At 41.5% G+C, this 20,682-nt stretch overlaps 1 pseudogene; it reads left to right on the top strand.

Annotated features, from left to right (window-relative positions):
- The first annotated feature begins 433 nt into the window (after nt 1-433).
- LOC107572071 (uncharacterized) lies at nt 434-13,982 on the top strand (annotated as a pseudogene).
- Nucleotides 13,983-20,682: the final 6,700 nt, after the last annotated feature.

The following is a 20,682-nucleotide window of genomic DNA, read 5'->3' as shown; positions in this document are numbered from 1 at the left end:
AAAGAAGGTCTGCTTCCATTGCCTTTAGACGCTTGAAAGGATCACATACGTTTGATTTGCTTGCAGGGACCCTGGATGACATCCACTCGGAATATGGCATCTCAGAAAAAAATAGTCAGAACAACAACTGATAGTGGATCAAATTTTATTAATGCATTTAAGGTGTATGGTGAACAGAGTCAGCAAGAATTGATTGGTGCGGACTCTGCTGAGGCAGTGACACTGGAGAGTGAGGAAGACGCAGAAGGTGTTGAGGTTCAGGACACTGGTTCTATTTTGAACACGAACAGTGGGTTGGAGTATCATCTACCCAAGCATCAGCGTTGCGCGTGTCATCTTGTTAATTTGGTGGCAACTGTGGATGCTTCCAAGGCAGAGGACAGCAGTGAGGTATACAAGAAGCTTACCTGTTCAACGTTTGTGAAATGCCAGGCATTACACAATAAAACCAGCCGGTCTGCCATCAATTCTGAGATCGTCCAAGAGGAATGTAAGCTGCAGTTCATTCAGCCCAACCACACAAGATGGAATTCTGTGTACAATGCTGCAGAGAGGGTAATGCGGATCCTAAAGGAGCAGGGAGAAGCATCCCTTCGGAATGTATGTACAGCATTCAAAATTAAAATGTAAGTCTGTTTGCTCAATCTCACATTGTTCTAGTTGAAATACTTAAGTTGTTTGTGTTTTGATTTGCTTTTTTTCTTTTTATTTAATAGGCTAAATCCTGCTGAAGTTTCTTACCTCTCTGAGTACTGCATTGTGATGAAGCCTGTATCCATGGCCTTGAACATCCTTCAGTCCGAAACAAACACTCAGATGGGGTGGCTGCTTCCCACCATCTATTTTCTTGATTCCAAGCTCAAAAAGATGGAGGCTTCCATCAAGGTAAGTCTTCCCCTTATTCATGATCTGCAGCAGGGTCTACAAAAGTGCTTTGGGGAGTTTAAGGAAGATCCGGAACTCATCAGTGCAGCGATTCTTCTTCCGAAATTCAAAACGTCATGGACTGACAAGGCCCACATCATAAAAGCAGGTAAGATATTCCTAATATTTTGTACATGAATATTATGCCAATTTCTGTTAAAGAGTGAGAACATGCAGCTTTTTTTTTTTTTATGTCGAGTCATGGGTATATTTATTATAGGCTCTATATATTATAGAGTTTAGCTCCAACCCTAATCAAATATACCTAAACAAGTTAATCAAGGGTATTCAGAATTACTAGGGCTACAGGCAAGTGAGATTTTATTCAGGGTTGGAGCTAAACTCTGCAGGACATCGGCACTGCTGGAACGATTTTGCTTATCCCTGGTGTATGGGTTTGTGTGGAGTTAAGTTATCAGTTTAATATTTACTTGCCTACTGTAGCACAGTCAGACTGGGAAACAATGTTAGAAAAGACAATGGTATTAAGGGGTTATAGGGTAGTAAATGCAGCACTGCTCATGTAGCAAGTGAACAGCTTTAAATTTCTAAAATATCCATGACAACCACAGTATATTGTCCATAACACACTAGTAAACATGCCATAGTTTGTCTATCAGCATTATCCACAATTATTATTAATGTTTGTATTTTGTGTGTCTGGTAGGTATGGATTATATCCTGCATCATCTTGATGCCATTAAGGGCACCCAGCAAAACGTTATGCCTCTGACGAGGATGACTTCTTTTCTTCCTGTTCCACCCCCAACTGCATCTGAATTGGATGGGTACTTGGCTTGTGCCTCAGAAGAGATGGGACTGCTTCACTCGTTTCCTTTGGTGAAAAAGCTAAACCTCAAACTGAACACACCCTTGCCTGCCTCTGCAGCATGCAAGTGCCTTTTTAGTTGTGCCGGGCAGCTGTTTACACCTAAACGAGCAAGGCTGGACAGTACAAATTTTGAGAATCAGCTCATTGTAAAACTGAACAACAAATTCAAAATGTAGGCTTGTAGTTGACCCCTACATTAAAATGTCTGCATTCATGTTGAGAGACTTCTCAGTTAACACGTTACATTCAAATCAGTTTAATTTTCTAATTTGTGCTACAGGCTGATCTTTTTACGGTAAATTGTTAAGGTACAGTCCTTTGCAACATTTTTTTTTATTATTAACCTGAAAGAAGACCCCTACATAATGGTTGTCATAAATGTTACCTGATTATTGGTTGCTTGTTCAAATATTACAAGCCTGGATTTTCAGTGCTAGCAGTCAAAAATAAAACTCTTGAGTAATATTTTCTTTACTGAGAAACATCCATAAAAGTAAATTACACTGTAAACTATACTTTTAAATTGCAGCGTATAATACTCTTGAGTACTTTTAAAATGGCTACTTTTTACTCTTACTTGGAGTAGTATTTAGGAGAGGTACTTTTATACTCTGAATACATTTTTTGGGAAGTAATAGTACTTTTGTGACGGGGCTGACGAGACGTGTGGATCCATCTGCAGGCTTTATTCAAGAGACGTGGTAAACAGGCAGGGTCAAACAATGGCAAACAGGTATATGGCGGGCAAAACACAAGAATAGTCCCAGGGCTAGCGTAGGTCACCGATCAGCAGACAGAATCACAGGGGCGAGACGAGAGGGAAAAAATCCAGGAAAACAGGCAAGGCAAGGCAAAACAAGGAAGCCACAGAGACTCGGAATGGAGTACGGGCTAAACAAGGAAACTCGGAACGGGGAACAAACTAAACAAGGAAACTCGGACCGGGGAACAGGCTAAACAAGGAAACTCGGAACGGGGAACAAACTAAACAAGGAAACTCGGACCGGGGAACAGGCTAAACAAGGAAACTCGGAACGGGGAACAAACTAAACAAGGAAACTCGGACCGGGGAACAGGCTAAACAAGGAAACTCGGAACGGGGAACAAACTAAACAAGGAAACTCGGACCGGGGAACAGGCTAAACAAGGAAACTCGGAACGGGGAACAAACTAAACAAGGAAACTCGGACCGGGGAACAGGCTAAACAAGGAAACTCGGAACGGGGAACAAACTAAACAAGGAAACTCGGACCGGGGAACAGGCTAAACAATACTAAGCCGCGAAAGGTGGTTAGAGTGGGTGTTATATAGTGAGTGAGGTGATTAGAAACAGCTGTGTGCAATGAGTGCAATCAGTGCAGTGTGCAAATCGTGCAAAGAATGATGGGATATGTAGTCCGGGGTGCTATGCAACAGTTTGTGTAGTGCAAGAGTCAATGTAATGGAAAGGGTGACCTCTGGTGGTGAATAAACGGAAGTCCATGGACCGAATTCGTGACAACTTTTACTTGAGTATGGTTTTTCAGTACTCTTTCCACCACTGCCAAAATGTGACGTGTAAACTCTGCTGATCACGGATTGGCCAGAGAGAATCGTCACGACCTGCGTCACTGAACTTGTGACACAAACACAAGAGAACCGCTAGATTTAAATCTGCACAGCCAGTGAAGGATCGAATGCAACTGTTTTGAACAAGCGAACCTTTTTTAACAACCAAAAAGAGTTTCGTCGTCTGTTGAGGAAGTGCAGACGTTCCTCTCGTTGATAGCAGAGGAGCATCCAGCGAGAGCTTGATGGGGTGACGTGGAATGAAAACGTTTTTCAGGAGTCGCGGCAATAGAGGAGGCGCAACTACAACGACATGTGAATAATCCCGCCCACTCTAAAGCGGTACTGAACTGCAGTGGCCGTACTGAGCTGTGCCGAGCCGCATCGTATCACGCAGTGGAAAAGCGCCAATAGATGTGTGCGCACACTGTCAGAGCTGTGTGAGATATCACTACCATACTGCTTCTGTGGGGGTGGGTAGGGGTGTTCATTTTTTCCCCCATAGGTTTTTAACATTCTAAAAGCTTTTTATTCCAAATATACTACAAGCTAGTCAATGTATTCAGTAGGGGGAATGTATTCTAAGTTGCTTCAGAAGTATTGCAAGTATTAAGTACAACAATAAAACAGTGCATTGACATAAAGGAAATTTACTTTTGGTACTTAAGTACTTTTAAAAGCAAGTACTTCTGTAATTTTACTTAAGTAAAAATCTGTCTTTACAAATTTTACTTGTAACTTGTTACTTACACTCAAGTAATGGAGTTGAGTACTTTGTCCGCCTCTGGTTATTTTATCTGAACAAAGGTGTCCTTTGTCCACAAAACCTGATCAAATCAAAATGAGCGTTCCAGTCATCAACTGCTGTCCACTACATAGCCATCAAAGGAAATCATTCTTTAATGGCTATATCTTTGATGGACTTCCCCCTAAGAGAGGCACGCACTACCTGAAATTTTTTGGAGTCTTTTCAACATGTACACAAATAAGCGGCTCCTGAAGACAAAAGAAGTTGATGACTCTCATACTTCCGGGTGCTCCGCTAATGACATCACAGGCTGCGTGGTCCAGTGGATTTGTAGTGTTTTCACACATGCTTCAGACTTTGGTCATGCTGATGGCATTCCCCATAGTTGTCCACTAGAAGACGCAGTGCGAGTTCCCTTGAAGGGTAACAAAGAGCTTTTGCCATGTGCTGGTGCAAATACTGCAACATGAGGTATGTGATGCTGATGGAAGATCCTAGAGGAGGAAAGCTGCTTTAATACGAAACAAGGGCCTTACTGATGATAATGCCAGACATAAATATATCTCTTTTAGAGGTTGGCATCGGTTGATGAAGAACAGGGGTGTGAAGTAACGAATTACAAATACTCACGTTACAGTAATTAAGTCGTTTTTATCAGTAATTGTACTTTTTTTGAGTAGTTCAAAAATTGTGTTCTTTTACTTGAGTACATTTTAAGTGATGTATCTGTAATTTTACTCCACTATTTTCCTCCGTTTGTGGTCGTTACATGCTTATTTATTCTGCAGCAGTCACTTGGATAAGTCGTCATTGTTGCTTGTTGAACTTGTTGACTTTTGATGAGTTTGAGAGCGTGATGCGCGCTGTGAAAAAGTGTGTTGGAAACACAAATTGAGGACCAAATCTGCACCTTATTGATGATCCGTGGCGTTAATATACTGCATCTGTGCCAGCGTGTGATGTAATAAAACTGCAGCTCATTAATAAACAGTTTTTTAAATCCATTTTATACAATCCGCCTTCATTTAGCAAGTTCACTCGCGCATAAACAATTTTCAAGTTCAACACTTTTTGTTCCATTCAGTTGTGGATGCTGCTGATTCACCGAGACCGCCGTGGCTCAGCAAAGAGACATGCGTGTGTGTGTGTGTGTGTGTGTTTGAACTTGTTGACTTTTGATGAGTTTGAGCGCGTGATGCGCGCTGTGAAAAAGTGTGTTGGAAACACTGTTGGAAACACAAATTGAGGACCAATTTGCACCTTATTGATGACCCGTGGCGTTAATATAGGCTACAGCATCTGTGCCAGCGCGTGATGTAATAAACTGCAGCTCGTTAATAAACTTTTTATTTAAATTTTTTTTTTTAATCCATTTTATACAATCCGCCTTCATTTAGCAAGTGCACTCACGCATAACAATTTTTCAAGTTCAACACTTTTTGTTCCATTCAGTTGTGGATGCTGCTGATTCACCTAGACCGCCGCGGCTCAGCAAAGAGACATGCGCGTGCGTGTGTGTGTGTGTGTATATATGTATGTTTTCCTTTGAAAAAGTTTCCCCAGAAATACTTTGCTATTTAATGCATTTTTCCTTACAAATTGTATTACCAGCATAACAATTTGAATAAATGTGTAAAAGGTATGGCATGATGCCATCCTTCTAGAACAATGTGCATTTATCGTAAAATATTAACAAATGATCAAGTTTCGTTCTTATTTCTTTATTGCAAAACGCTAGAACTGGCACCGTTTTGGAGAGAAATGGGTTCTCATTTTAACCCATATCATGGTGTGTGATGCTGAACTATGAGTTTCTAATGGTGTTTGTATTTGCACTGTTCTAAACATTAATATTTTATGTGCAACAACAGCATGCTGTCTCAGTGGCCTTACACATGATTTTAAATCTATTTTTTCAAACTTTATGATTTAAATGGGGATGATTGTACTGAGAATAACTTTCATCTTTTCTTCGACTGAATGCTGTTTTGATGTATTTTAAAGAGTTGGCAATCAAAATTAAAACTGCTGGATGATAGATATTCTTCATTTATGACAAATAAGATAATGTGAATTACATAATGTACAATGTTTAAAAAAAAAAAGTATAAATTGCGGTGTACAGCATTTATTATGAGGGTGTAGAATCCACAGCTCAGTACTCACTACTCAATACTCTACTCAATATTTTTAAATAGGCTACTCTTTTACTCTTACTCAAATCGTTTTTTGGACAAGTACTTTTAGGTAATGGTACTTTTACTTGAGTATATTTTTCAGTACTCTTTCCACCACTGGTGGAGAATGACACAGTTTTCACCTGCGAGAATGAGCTTGTTTACGACAGGGATCTCAGTTTCTTATTAGAGCAATCAGAATAAATAAGAGTGTGTGTATAAGAAAACCCTTCATGGAAATAAAGATGCTTTAAGCTGTTTAAATGCTAATGGGTGAAAGATGGTGAATTGCACGACTGTTTCGTATAAAAAAGGAAAAATAACAGAATAGACATTCGCAGCCCTTTTGGAAACAAGCCAAAACACTTACATAAACTCTTATTTGTGTGTCTGTCTTGTTTAATTTTAGGAAATTAATCAAATATAGTCTCTTTGTTTCTTTTTGACACTGCAAATCAGGCCGTGAATGAACACTAGAAGATTATTTATCAGAATGACAGCTGCTGGCATGTCAGAAATACAACACCAAACATGACACAAATACTAAAATGTTGCTGATGTTTTGTGCTACACATGATTTCTCTTCATGTGTCTTGGACTTGAGAGTGGAAAACAGTGTAGCAACCAATGAGAGCACCCTAGCAACATGTCAGTGAGTTTGCATGTGAAAGCACCACTTGCATTGAAATTCAGAATGGTTAATTGACTGAAATTGACACCCTTTATATATAGCATTGCTTGATTAATTATTATTCATTCATTCATTCATTCATTCATTCAAAGCAAACCAGTGAGTGGAAATTTTCATTGACCTGCTTCACCAAGAAAATGTCACCTGGCTGAAAAGCCTTTCAGTTTTTTTGTGAATACTTATGTTTTTGACGTTTTTCAAACAAAGTTTTATTAAAGCTACACTAAAATGGCTTAATATTTCTGATAAAATGAATAAATACATTTAAAACTTTTCAACGTTTCTATTTTTAAGATTTTTCTTACCATGTCATTTTTGCATACCAGTTGGCGGATTTATTTATTTATTTACGTACTTACTTGCTTATTCTTGCTTGGTATATTTAATTATGTTTTTAAAAAAATTTCAAACTAAATTTTCTTAAAGCCACACTGAAATAGCTTAATGTTGTTGAAAAATAATTACTTACCTTTCAAGCATTTCTGTTTATTTTTGATAATTTATTCCAGTCAAGTCACCTATAAGTCATCATATTTGTATAGCGCCTTATACTATAATGGTTGTGCAGCTTTGCAGTGTCAAACAGGAAAATAGTTTGTCAATAATGCAAGAAGACAATGCAAGAATAATTTTTCCAGCTAAATTCAGTTCATTGATGATTCAGTGATGTCATCATCCAGTTCAACTCTCTTCTAATAGTGTCTGTAGAATCAGTCGAGTGTCCCAAACTAAGCAAGCCAAAGGCGACAATGGCTAGGAACCAAAACTCTTTCGGTGACCGAAATGGAGAAAAAACCTTGGGAGAAACCATGCTCAGTCTGGGGGCCAGTTCTCCTCTGGCCTGACAAAACCAGCATGGTGTGGTTTAATTCCATGCTGCAACACAGGTGCAGAGGTCTTGTCTGGTTCCCGTAGTCTTGTGCCGATGGTCGGATGAGGTTTTCGCAGGGGATCTGTCTCTGGGGTGCATCTAGTTGACATGGTCTCCGCTGACATCAGGCACAGCGCCAGAATTTTTTCTCTACCGGTGCTAAGGGGGGGCTAGACCAATATGTGGGGGTGCTAAGAAAATAAATGATATTGATGACGTCAAAGTAAACCGGGTCTATTCAAAATTCTGACGGGGCTATAGCCCCACTAGCCCCGGTGTAGCGCCGTCACTGTCTGACATTCAGGGCTGTAGAGGTCGTCTCTAGGTACTGATCCACCATCTGGATATGGACTGGATGCGTATGGCTACGGTGACCTCGGAATAAGAATGAGATTAGTATTAGCGTAGATGCCATTCTTCTTATGATGTAACGAGTACATCGGGTGTTATGGGAAGTGTTCCCGGTTCCGGTTGACCTAATTAATGCTAACAATCATTTAACGTATTTGAATTCTAGAAATGTGATAGTGTGTTATGTGTATGCCAAGTTAAAGAGATGGGTCTTTAATCTAGATTTAAACTGACAGGGTGTGTCTGCCTCCCGACAGTGACATACATACATTTATTTGGTTGGTTGGTTGTTGTTGTTTTTTTTTACAGGGAAATTTGCTTTTTGAGAATTTCTGTCTGTTTTTAAGATCTCTTAATATTTTATTTATTTATTTATTTTCCCCAGACCTTATAATCACTAGTTTTGTAAATCAGTGAGGGGAAATTTCCCTTGACCTGCTTCGCCAAGAAAATGCCACCTGATACTTCTAACCGGCTCGACACGGTGACCTGCTGCAGGATGGCTTTTGTTTCAAAGTGTTTAAAGGGGTCATGTGATGCGATTTTCAATTTTTCCTTTGGAGTGTTACAAGCTCTTGGTACATAAAGAAGATCTGTAAAGTTGCAAAGACTAAAGTCTCAAATCCAAAGAGATATTCTTTCTAAAAGTTAACAGTGAACCAAGCCTACCTAAAACGGCTCATTCTAACATGCCCCCACATGTCTACGTAGCGATGTGGGAAGATTTGCATAACGCTGCCCAAATGTTCACGCAAAGAAAGAAGGCGTAACTTTTATTCTCGCCGTAGTATTGTTGCTGCCGCTGCTGCGATGTTGTGGAGACGCTGTGTGTTTCGTTGTGAAAGTGAAACTACTTTATTTGGCCTTCCAAAAGAGGACGATATCCGCTTCGTCATGCCTGGAGCTGATCCGTGCTGGTCGCTGATCAACTTCGCGCTGTGGATTGCCGGATCAGCTTTCACCGTGGACGAAGCGGAGTCCAGCCCGGGGTCGTCACATGTGGTTGCCACAAGCCCGCTGGATGCTCCTTCGTCGAATCCGCCGGACACGTCGTTCTCAAGACCGCCAGCCGTTCCTCACTCAATCCTGCCGTGTGTCACGCTTGTGAAAACGAAAATACTTTGTTTGGCCTTCCAAAAGAGGACACAAATAGAAATCAGTGGTTAAGTTGTATTTACAACACTGTTCCAGAACTGTTCAACCCAAATATTCGGATGTGTGCAGTGCATTTTATGGAGGACTGTTTCCTGATCCTGTTACAATAGACTACAATGCCGGCTGTTCTGATTCACAGACTGTAAGTACGTTTTCATATTTAAAGGATTTGCCACTGAAGATTCAAGCGCAAGTTTTGCGCAGTGTAGTAGCGGTTGTTGTTTGTCATTTCTCCAATCACAAATGCAGACATGGTTTTATGTTTACGCGGCGCGATGCAACACAACACGTAAAAAAACAGTATAAGTCATTATAATCCGTAATTATGTCCCCAATGGATGCAACAAATGCCTCGTTTATAATGGGTTTAATTTTTTTTTGTTTCGTCGCTCCGGCCGGGATACGGCATCACAATATGGTAAGGGGCATAACATTTCCGTCACACGCTTGAGGTATTTGGCCAATCACAACGCACAACGTTTCAAAAAGGCGGGGCATAGAGGAGAAACAATAATGTACAGTATGTGGAAAATGTTTTTTGGACCTTAAACCGCATAAACACATTTCATTACACCAAATACACAAAATAACGTTATTTTTAGCAACATCATATGACCCCTTTAAATACCAGATGACATAAAGGATGACCGGCCACTTTCAAATGAGGCTGAATGAGCTTAGACAAGGGTGACAATGAAGACCTAAGCCATTTAAGGTGAAAAAACTGAACATCACTATAACTACTGCTCAAACACATTAGATTTGAAAAACCACTAACAAATACGTCACCTGTCAAAGCAACACTAACGTTCGTTTTATAGACATCTTTTATAAATCGTTGCAGATTCTTGTGGTCATATTTACAAGACATTCTGAGTTCTGAGTGTGTGTGTGTGTGTATATATACAGTGGGTACGGAAAGTATTCAGACCCCCTTAAATTTTTCACTCTTTGTTATATTGCAGCCATTTGCTAAAATAATTTAAGTTAATTTTTTTTCCTCATTAATGTACACACAGCACCCCATATTGACAGAAAAACACAGAATTGTTGACATTTTTGCAGATTTATTAAAAAAGAAAAACTGAAATAACACATGGTCCTAAGTATTCAGACCCTTTGCTCAGTATTTAGTAGAAGCACCCTTTTGATCGAATACAGGGTTTCTTGAACAACACTCCTGTCTTCCATTGGTAAGACGGATAGTCCCAAACCAAACTTTCACCACTGGTTGAGTCAACATTGCTGTGTGGTCAGGATTCTCAAAAAACCACCAATGTTTTGAAAATGGTTCAGTGAATTTAACCTACAAATGCTTTACCTATAGTTGATTGCATATTAACCTTAGGAGAAAATATTTTCATACCTAAAAAAAAAATAGCACACATGACATTTAATATTTAAAAGGACTTAAAAGGTTAAAAGGACAGTGTTTAAGCTGTAGGGTCAGAACATTCATTTCATGTGACCAACAGAAAATATCACAAAATAAAAATTTGGAGCAATTCTGACACAAAACATTGCATGGGAATGTTCAGCTAAAGTCATGTGTCAAATATCAGACATATTACAGCTGTGAGAGGTCAGTGTCTGTGTTTGGTCAACATCATCTCAAGGTATGTCTGATGCTGTCAGAAGTCATTAACGTTCCCTGCTGTGTTTGTGTGTAACATCATGAGGTCTCTAGGACTGAACTGGTGTCTGATGAACACAGTAAATACCTGATTAACAACATTTTCTTAAAGCCACACTAAAAGGGCTTAACATTGCTGGGGGATATTTTTTAAATAAATAAATAAATAAAGCTGCTCTAGAATGTTTTAATGGTTTAATATTGCTGTTTTTAATTAATTTAACATTATTTTGCAATGTTTGAAACCACTTTTAATACCATAATACCATTTTCAGGGAGCATCATTAAGATCACATTAATAAACATGTTGGTCAGTCATTTATCAAAAGTCTTAAATAGAGTTTTAATGACAATGCAAGCTGCTCTGTCCCGTATCCCACAGGTTCGATGCAGGGCGCCGGTCTGTGGAAGGCAGAGGAGCCGAACGGATCCAGAACGCATCCAAACCACAGCCTAGAACTTCTCGGAAGTGAGGCTTTCAGCACCGTGCCGTGTCAAAACAAAAAACCAAAGTGGAAAAACAAAGTGTAAGACATGACTCTCTTCAGGCGTCTACGTTTTCTGCAATATTTCAGTTACCCATGTTTGCCAAAGGGGACTTCCACCATTTAGGGCCACAATGTGCAGAAATTGAAGGCGTTTTTGAAAACAAACCATGATGGTTGTGCAAACGAGCTGTGATCCAAGGCTCGATGTGATTGGTTCAAGTCTTAGTCTGGCCCAGTTTCATCCTCAACTAGGACAGCCTCCTTCAGAAGCCCATGTGCTCTTGAAACAGAGTTTTATTATGTTTAATTATGTTTTGTGAATCTGAAAGGAGTTAGATTACAGTGTCCATGTGCTCTGAATTACTGCAATGTGAAGTCTCAGTGCAGTCACTGTGAATGGCTGCACTCAAATCTATTTATATCATATCAGAATGTATACAAACAACCAGAGCAAGAAGCCATTAGCTCTGTATACAGTACAGTGCAGCGCTGTAAAGTGAAAGTTTACCCAAAAATGAACATTTTGACGTCATTTATTCGCCATCATGTCAAACCCCTGTTTTCTTTCTTTAATGAAACACAAAAAGAGCTGTTAGAATACCTGGGCTGCTATTTGTTTTATACTGTCTCCAAAAAGCACCATAAAACCATCATAAAAGTAATTTATACAAACCAAACCTCTCAAATCTCATTTGTTCGCTTGTGTTCAATTCAAAAACGGTGGCTTCAGAGGAATCCATAGACTGTAAGAAAAAAAGATGGACAATGCGTCTCCACTTTCTTCCACTATAGAAAAGTAAAGCCCAAACATTCCAGTATGGCCACTGTCATCTTGCGCCGATGACATCATTTGGAGCCCGAATCTGCGCAGTAGTGATTCATTTGGAGACCAATGCCTTGTCCAAATACCCACACTTGCGGTCTTGGCTACTTGAGAGCGCGTGCGCGCGACAAGAAATAAGTGCGCAAGACTGTCCCAGGTCTTAAAAACGGTAAAGTGCAGTGCCCTTAACGCACACTAAATCCACACTATCTCGAATAATGGTCCGGAGCGCTATTCAAGGCTTAGTGTATCCCATCATGCATCATGTTCTGGAAATAAATCGTAAGACTTTTTGCCGAGATCTCGCGAGAAGTCACAGAAACCTTTCCAATGCAAGTTAAATATTAATATAATAATTAGATATGACATATAATTTGGTGTTTTTACGTTTTATTGGTGCAAAGATGAGTAGTGGTGATATTTATTTTGTACAACATTTGCAACTGCTTTTTATCATTATTTTATATATTATTAGAAGCACCACAAATTAAAATAATGTCATGTTATAGGGACTACTGAACAGACATTTAGAAGTTGATTTTAAAATGCAAAGTATTTAAAATTTAAATAAAGTTATGTAAACACGTTTTTACAACACTATAAGTGTGTCCCATCAGGTAATGAAAAGTTCGACACACACTTGTGGTCTTCATCCTCACTTGAACACTTGGGCCAAATACAGGAAATACGTCATATAAGTGGTCAAGTGCAAAGACCGCAAGTGTGGGTATTTGGACAAGGCACAAGTCTGTGCAGTAGTGATCATGAGCTGGAGCCGCGGGCTCAAACTCCCGCCCATACTCCCACAGACCCAATCTCAAGATCGCAGTCATGTCACCACACCCAGTTTTTATAGTATCAAATGACTAACTAAAAGCAAAGTTATTAGAAAAACAGACACTTGAACATGCACCAGCGTGGTTAGAACTACGCAAAATTGTGAAAACCATCTCTGGGAAAATGTATTTGAAGTGTAATTTGATTATTTAGTTTTAGATTATTTATTTGGATTATTTAGGCTCATGTCCCATTTGTTTAGCCAGTGTAACGTATGGTTGATGGAGGCGAAGACGATCCAAATGCAGTTCTTTATGTTTATTCAACAAAAACACAAAATACATACAGGAAAGGGAGCAGGGCAAAAAAACAAGGCAAGGCAAAGTAAAGCAAAAACGAGGTTAGAACAAGGGCACACGAAACAGCCATTCAAGAGTAACACCAGACAAAGAACCAGGGCAAACACAGTTGTATATAAACACAAGGGATGATTGGCAAACAAGATACACCTGGAAACAATCAGTAACTAATCAACAGGATTAGAAAGACTACAAATAAAGCACAGGAGCCAATTCAACATAAAAGTCCAAAAACAAAACACAAGGCAGACAAGACAGAGCCCCCCAGGGTGGAGCAGGTGGAGCTGAAGACCACCTGAGCAGAGCAGGCGGAGCTGAAGGCCAACAGGGCAAAGCTGAAGACCACAAGGGCAGAGCAGGCAGAGCTGAGGACCACTAGAGTGGCACAGAAGGCCACCAAGGTGGAGCAGGTGGAGCTGAGGACCACCAGGGCGGAGCTGAAGACCAACAGGGCCGAACAGGCGAGGCAGATGACCACCACAGCAGAGCAGACTGGTTCAAAGATCCCCACGGTGGAGCAGAAGACCACCACAGTAGAGCAAAGGAGGCTGGAGACCACCAAGGTGGATCCAGCGGAACTGCTATTGAAAGCACAGAGAGGTTAAGAAGCCAGGGCAGAGCTGGCGGAGCAGGGAGCCTGGGTGGAGCTGAAGACCACCATGGCAGAGTAGAAAACCACCACAGCAGAGCAGACGGGACCGAAGATCCCCACAGCAGAGCAGACGACTACCACAGCAGAGCAGACAGGATCGAAGACCCCCACGGCAGAGCTGATGGTGCAGGGAACCACCACGGTGGATCAGGCAGGACTGGAATAGAAAGCACAGAGAGATGAACAGCGGCCTCTGAGGCCGTAACAGGACGGGCAGTCGGCGCAAAGATGGCTGTGACAGGACAGGCAGAGAGTTTATAAATGGCTTCCTTGGCCGTGGCTGGACAGTTAGAGAGTTCATAAACAGCCTCCTTGGTTGTGACAAGACAGTCAGAGGGTTCACAGGTGACCACCATGGCCGTAACAAGGTGTGTCGAAAGTGTGCAGGCGGCCTCTAAGGCCGTGACTGGACAGTTAGAGAGTTCATAGACAGCCTCCATGGCAGTGGCCGGACAGTCACAGTGCTCAGAAACTACCTCCTTGGTCGTTACAGGACAAACAGAGAGTTCGGGACCGGCCTTCTTGGCCATGACTGGACAGTCAGAGGGTTCAGAAATGATCTACTTGGTCATTGCAGGACAAACAGAGAGTTCAGGACCGGCCTTTTTGGCCATGACAGGACAGTCACAGAGTGCACAGACGGCCTTTAAGGTCATGACTGGAACGTTGGAGGGTTCATAGGCGGCCTCCAAGGCCATGACAGGACAAACTGAGAGTTCAGAAACGGCACTCGCGACTGTAACAGAGGCATCAGGAAACGGGGAGAGTTCAAAGATAGTGATTGTGGTCATAACAGAGGCGACAGGGAACACCGAGAGCTCCGGGAAGAGTGTCGTGCTGTCTCGGGAGGAGCTGAAGTGGACATCACTGCCAAAGGAGGTTCTGCAACGGAAGTTGCCACCTCGAGGGGAACTGGAGCAGACTCGAGGATTTGAGCAAGCTTAGGAGTGGATTTGGGGACTGGAGTGGGCTCTGGAGTGAACTCAGGGACTGGAGCGGGCTTGTGAGCGGACTCAGGGACTGGAGCGTGTGCCACCGCCTCGGAAGGATCTGCAGCAGAAGCTGTCACCTCTGGGGGAGCTACGATGGTGTGTGCGACCCAGACAGTAGCCATCACAGGCAGGACAGTGAGCACAGCATCTATTTCTGAGACAGACAGCGCTGCGACCGGTAAACTAGAGAGTGTTGCGACCAGCAGGCTTGAGTGCGTAGTGGCTGGTGGGCTTGGGAGCACCGAAACTGCGGTGCTTGAGAGCGTTGAAGTCAGCGGAGTACCAGCAGCTCGCACTGACACCAGTAGTGGGTCCTCCACGCTGGATGCCAGTATCTAATGCCTGGGGACTGATTTTGTGGCTCTGGGCATGGTCGACATGACGGGACGAGGCTCTGGAGCGGCGGTTCAAAACTTCAAAACTCGAGCCACCTTGTGGGTGTTGTGGCATTTCAGACAGATGTCAGGAGTAGTAAAAGCAGCAATAGAAGTAGAGTGTCAGAGAGTTGTACATATGTGTTACATTATATTAAATTATATTAGTTATAGTATATTGTTATTATTAATTATATTAGCTATATTATACATGACCATTAATTTATATTAGATAAGATTATTTGGATTGCCCTTTTGGATTTGTTTGCTTTTTGTGACATCTTACTTTTCCTTGTAATGGAGCCAGCAAGAAAGAGGAAATCCTCCGCTGTCTGGGAGTTTTTAAATAGTTGCTCACAATAAGGTATATGTAATTGATATATTTGACTGTTTATTATAATAAAAAAAAATTATAATATTATAATTATAATCCTTACTGTATAATCTTTCATGTCTAATTTTTCATGTTTCAAGGTGAAATGCTTGCTGTGCCTGAAGGAGCTGACATACAATAATAACACCTCCTCCATGCTCAGGCATTATCGAGCACTGCATGAGCATGCACAAACTAGTAACAATCCACACACTAGTCAATGTAATAGATTAACTTTTTTTTATTTATTTAAATCAGGTGTTAGGCTCTACAATACACCAGCATTGTTTTCTGTTATAGATTAAAAAAAAAAAAGAAATGGTAAATGAAGCCCTGGTGAACTTGGTCATCAAGGACTCCCAACCCTTTGCCATTGGGGAAGATGTTGGGTTTAGGGAGCTCCTGCATGTGTTGGATACCACTTATGTTATTTTATGAAAGTTATGTGATTAATTAAAGTGGTTCATTATTATTTAAGTAATTAAAATTAAGAGTAACTTCATTTATTTATTCAAGTCGACGATATCGCTGGAAATTAATTGTACCCAACTAAGCAAGCCAGAGGCGACAGCGGCAAGGAACCAAAACTCCATCGGTGACAGAATGGAGAAAAAAACCTTGGGAGAAACCAGGCTCAGTCAGTGGGCCAGTTCTTGTCCGGCCAGACGAACCAGCAGGTTGATCCATGTTGGAGCAAAGTTAGATTGTGCAGAGGGCTCATCTGGTTCTGTGGTCTTGTCCCGATGGCCTTCTAGGAGACAAGGTCTTCACTGGGGATCTGTCTCTAGGGCTCATCTAGTTGTCCTGGTCTCCACTGAAATTCAGGGTTGTAGAGGTCATCTCTAGGTGCTGATCCACCATCTAGACTGGATACGAACTGGATCTAGTGGCAACGGTGACCTCGGAATAAGAAAGAAACAGACCAATATTAGCGTAGATACCGTTCTTCTTACGATGTAACAAGTACATTTTGTGTTATCGGACGTGTTCCCAGTTCCGGTGGACCTAATTAATGCAACCTAAAAATCCTTTGATTTGAGTAATAGAAATGTGTAAGTGTGTTATGTGTAAACCAGGTTAAAGAGATGGGTCTTTAATCTAGATTTAAACTGGCAGAGTGTGTTTACCTCCCGAACAGTGTTAGTGTCAGGATTATGGACTTGTGACCCAGTATCTTTCTCGAGTTGATTGTGTTAATTTGATTCCAGGTGTGTCTCGTTCCTCCCCAATTATCCTGCCTTTAAAAGCCCTAGTCCTTTCAGTCTACTTGTTGAATGTCCTCCTTGTTCTCGGTTTTGCTGTGGATTATTAAAGACTGTGTTATTCAAGTACTCCTCGTTCCTTGCTCCCCAAGTGAATTGTGACAGTTAGGTAGATTATTCCAGAGTTTGGGCGCTAAATGGGATAAGGATCTGCCGTCTGCAGTTGATTTTGATATTCTAGGTATTATTCAATTGCCAGAGTTTTGACAGCACAGTGGACATGGAGGACTATAATATGATAAGAGCTTGCTCAAGTACTGAGGTACTAAACCATTCAGGGCTTTATAAGTAATTAGCAGGATTTTAAAATCTATACAATGTTTAATAGGGAGCCAGTGCAGTGTTGACAGAACTGGGCTAATATGGTCAAAGAACTCTATTCTAGTAAGAACTCTAGCTGCTGCATTTTGGACCAGCTTGAGTTTGTTTATTAAGCGCGCAGAACAAACACCCAATAAAGCATTACAATAATCTAACAGGACTATAATATGATAAGAGCTTGCTCAAGTACTGAGGTACTAAACCATTCAGGGCTTTATAAGTAATTAGCAGGATTTTAAAATCTATAAAACGTTTAATAGGGAGACAATACAGTGTTTTGGTCATACTTCCTGGTTCTAGTAAGAACTCTAGCTGCTGCATTTTGGACCAGCTTGAGTTTGTTTATTAAGCGCGCAGAACAAACACCCAATAAAGCATTACAATAATCTAACATTGAGGTCATATACACATGAATTAAACCTTTCTGCATTTGACATTGAGACCATGGGTCTCAATTTAGATATATTTTTAAGATGGAAAAATGCAGTTTTACAAATGCTAGAAACGTGGCTTTCGAAGGAAAGATTGCTATCAAACAGCACACCTAAGTTCCTAACTGATGATGAAGAATTGACAGAGCAGCCATCAAGTTTTAGACAATATTCTAGGTTATTACATGTGGTGGTTTTATGTCAAATGTGTGTACCCATTAATAAGGAACAGACTCAAATCACAGTTAGCAAGCGCCTGTGTTTATTTGGACTTATATGGTGCAACAGCAGGAACAGTCTGCCCCTCCTGAGCAGCCAGGGCCCAGTGTGTCCGGTGTCTCCAGCATCTCCAGCGTTTCCAATGCTCCCCGCAGTGCTGAGGCCCGTCCATCTGGCCTGCTGTTCTGGAGTCACAACAGCAAATCGTTAGGGCCATCGGAGAAATCTACAGACTGAAATAACAGTCACCTGAAAAATATCACTGACGCATTCACAGACATAAGCCACTCATTAAAGGAATTGGTCAAAAAATTAACTTTGTCTCTGATTACCATTTATATTGTCACAATCACATGTTGACGGGCCTGAATGGCTTGTTGGTCGGGCTGCACATACACTGGTCCTGGGTCGGGGTAATCTGGCGGTGCCACCACCTGACCAAGTGGTATGCCGTGCTTGTGCGTGACATTGTGCAGCACACCACAGGCCAGCACGATGCGGCACACCTTGTCAGGGCGGTATAACAGCATGCCCCGTGTCCAGTCAAAGCAGCGCCAGCGACATTTCAGCTGCCCAATCGCCCGCTCTACAACTGACCAAGTGCGAGAATGGGCATCATTGTCTCTGTGCTCTCGGTCAGTTTGTGGGTTGGTGAGGGGGGTTAACAGCCACATATTTAGTGGATAGCCGCACTCTCCTAATGGGCAGTTGAATAATTACACGTACAAAAAAAACAACAACCAACAACAACTTTTAGATAGAACCATAACTTTTAATGCATCACTCATCAAGAAGCCACCCATCTCGAACCCTGCCACCTTGGAGCCTCATCACAACCATGCTGTTTGTAAGGATGTACGAAGCATGTGTTGACCCAGGCCACCTTGCCACAATATTTGTTAGGTCCATTTGTGCATCACATATTATCTGCACATTTCTTGAATGGAAATGTTTCCTATTCACATATGCAAATTCTTCTTCAGATGGCACCTTTATAGCAATGTGTGTGCAGTCGATCGCTCCGATTACATTAGGAAAACTGGCTATCACTGCAAATTGAGCTTTAATATTTGGCTGGCCAACTGCATCGTATGGGAACTTTATATGCCTGGTAGACAAGCGGATGATCCTGTCCCGTACAGCTGGCATTGCGCAGCTCAAAGACGACAGTTCCCTTTGAAAAGAACGCACATTCTCACGTTAATTTCACTGTTAGTGCATCCGACCATGAGCGTGAAAGATGGCGTTTTTGTGCGTACGCAGCGTTGATAAATGAGGTCCCGGTAACTGATGTTGCAGCCAATATGATAGCATGTGTACGATCATTAAATGTTAGGCATGCAATATGCATTGCACATGCACTAAATCTTATTGTGAGGAAGTCTTTTGATGACATCAATAGCTTCAATTAAATTCAGTCTAAATGTAGGAAACGTGTTACCTATTTCCGAACCAGCACTACAGCAAAAGAGAGACTGGCACAAGTACAGGAGCAGATACAGCAAAAGAGAGACTGGCACAAGTACAGGAGCAAATGGGGAGACCAGTTGTGAAGTTCATTATTGAAGTGGACACTCGCTGGAACAACACTTACAATATGCTGGAATGGCTCTCTCAACCGAGAGAGCCAGTCGGGGCTGCCCTGGCCTCTCTAAAGACCGACATCACCCCTCCTACTGTCCTGGAGTATGAGGCAGTCCAAGATGCTTTACATGTCCTTGCCCCTTTCCACCAGGCTCAGTAGAGCTTTCTGGGGAGAAAAGGGTGTCTGCCTCCAAAGTGATACTTATCATGAATATGCTTAATCATGCTGTAACCAGTAAGTTAGAAGGCCTCAATTCCAATTTAGCAAGGCAGCTGGGTGACAGCCTGGTCCGAAAGGTCAGGGAGAACACAGTACATTTAGAATCATTAAGTGTAATGACCATACCCACGTTATTGAAAGATTAAAAAAAACTGGGATTCTTAAATCAAGGGAAACTGCAAGAAGCGATATCAAGAATAAAATCTGAATGCATTACTGTAATCAAACGTTATGATCTCCATTCTGCTTCCACCAATACACCCCCAGCTCAGCTGCCAGCCTCTTCAGAAGCAGGTCGATCTAAAAACAACAGTAAATATTATATCCCTTTGTTGTGAATTTTCACATTAGTACTGTGAACCATTGTTAATGGAGTTTTTTTTCTTCTTTGTATCACTATTATTAGGTGACCTTTGGCATCTGCTGGATAGCATGGCTGATCACATTAGAAGGAGCACAAGTGCAACAGCAGATGCTACTGTTGAAGTGGACCGACATTTATCGGAAATTAATCTTACTAGATCTGAAGATCCTCTAGTACAGTGTTTCCCAACCGGGGTGCCATCTGTTGAGAGCAGGGTTGCCGTGTAAAAAAAAATCATTTTTTTATATTTTTAAATTGCTAAAATGTTCAAAAGAGCAGCTATTACATAATACCCATTTCTGGTGTCGCCAATAATTAGAGATGCACTGAAATTCCGACCGCTCAGGATTCACTTTCACGTGGTGTGACGCTCTGCGTATTATCCCGCTCTATGCGTGTGTGTGCTCCGCTCAGTCGCTCACAGCCCATGTGAGTGCTCTACTCATATACCATTCATGCACATCGAAACGGCAAAGTCCACTCAAAAATCGAGCTGACAGGAAACATCTATGT

Source organism: Sinocyclocheilus grahami, unplaced genomic scaffold, assembly GCF_001515645.1.
Source record: "Sinocyclocheilus grahami isolate Dianchi unplaced genomic scaffold, SAMN03320097.WGS_v1.1 scaffold1691.1, whole genome shotgun sequence".
Lineage (NCBI taxonomy): Eukaryota > Metazoa > Chordata > Actinopteri > Cypriniformes > Cyprinidae > Sinocyclocheilus > Sinocyclocheilus grahami.
This window is presented reverse-complemented; position numbering and strand designations above follow the sequence as displayed.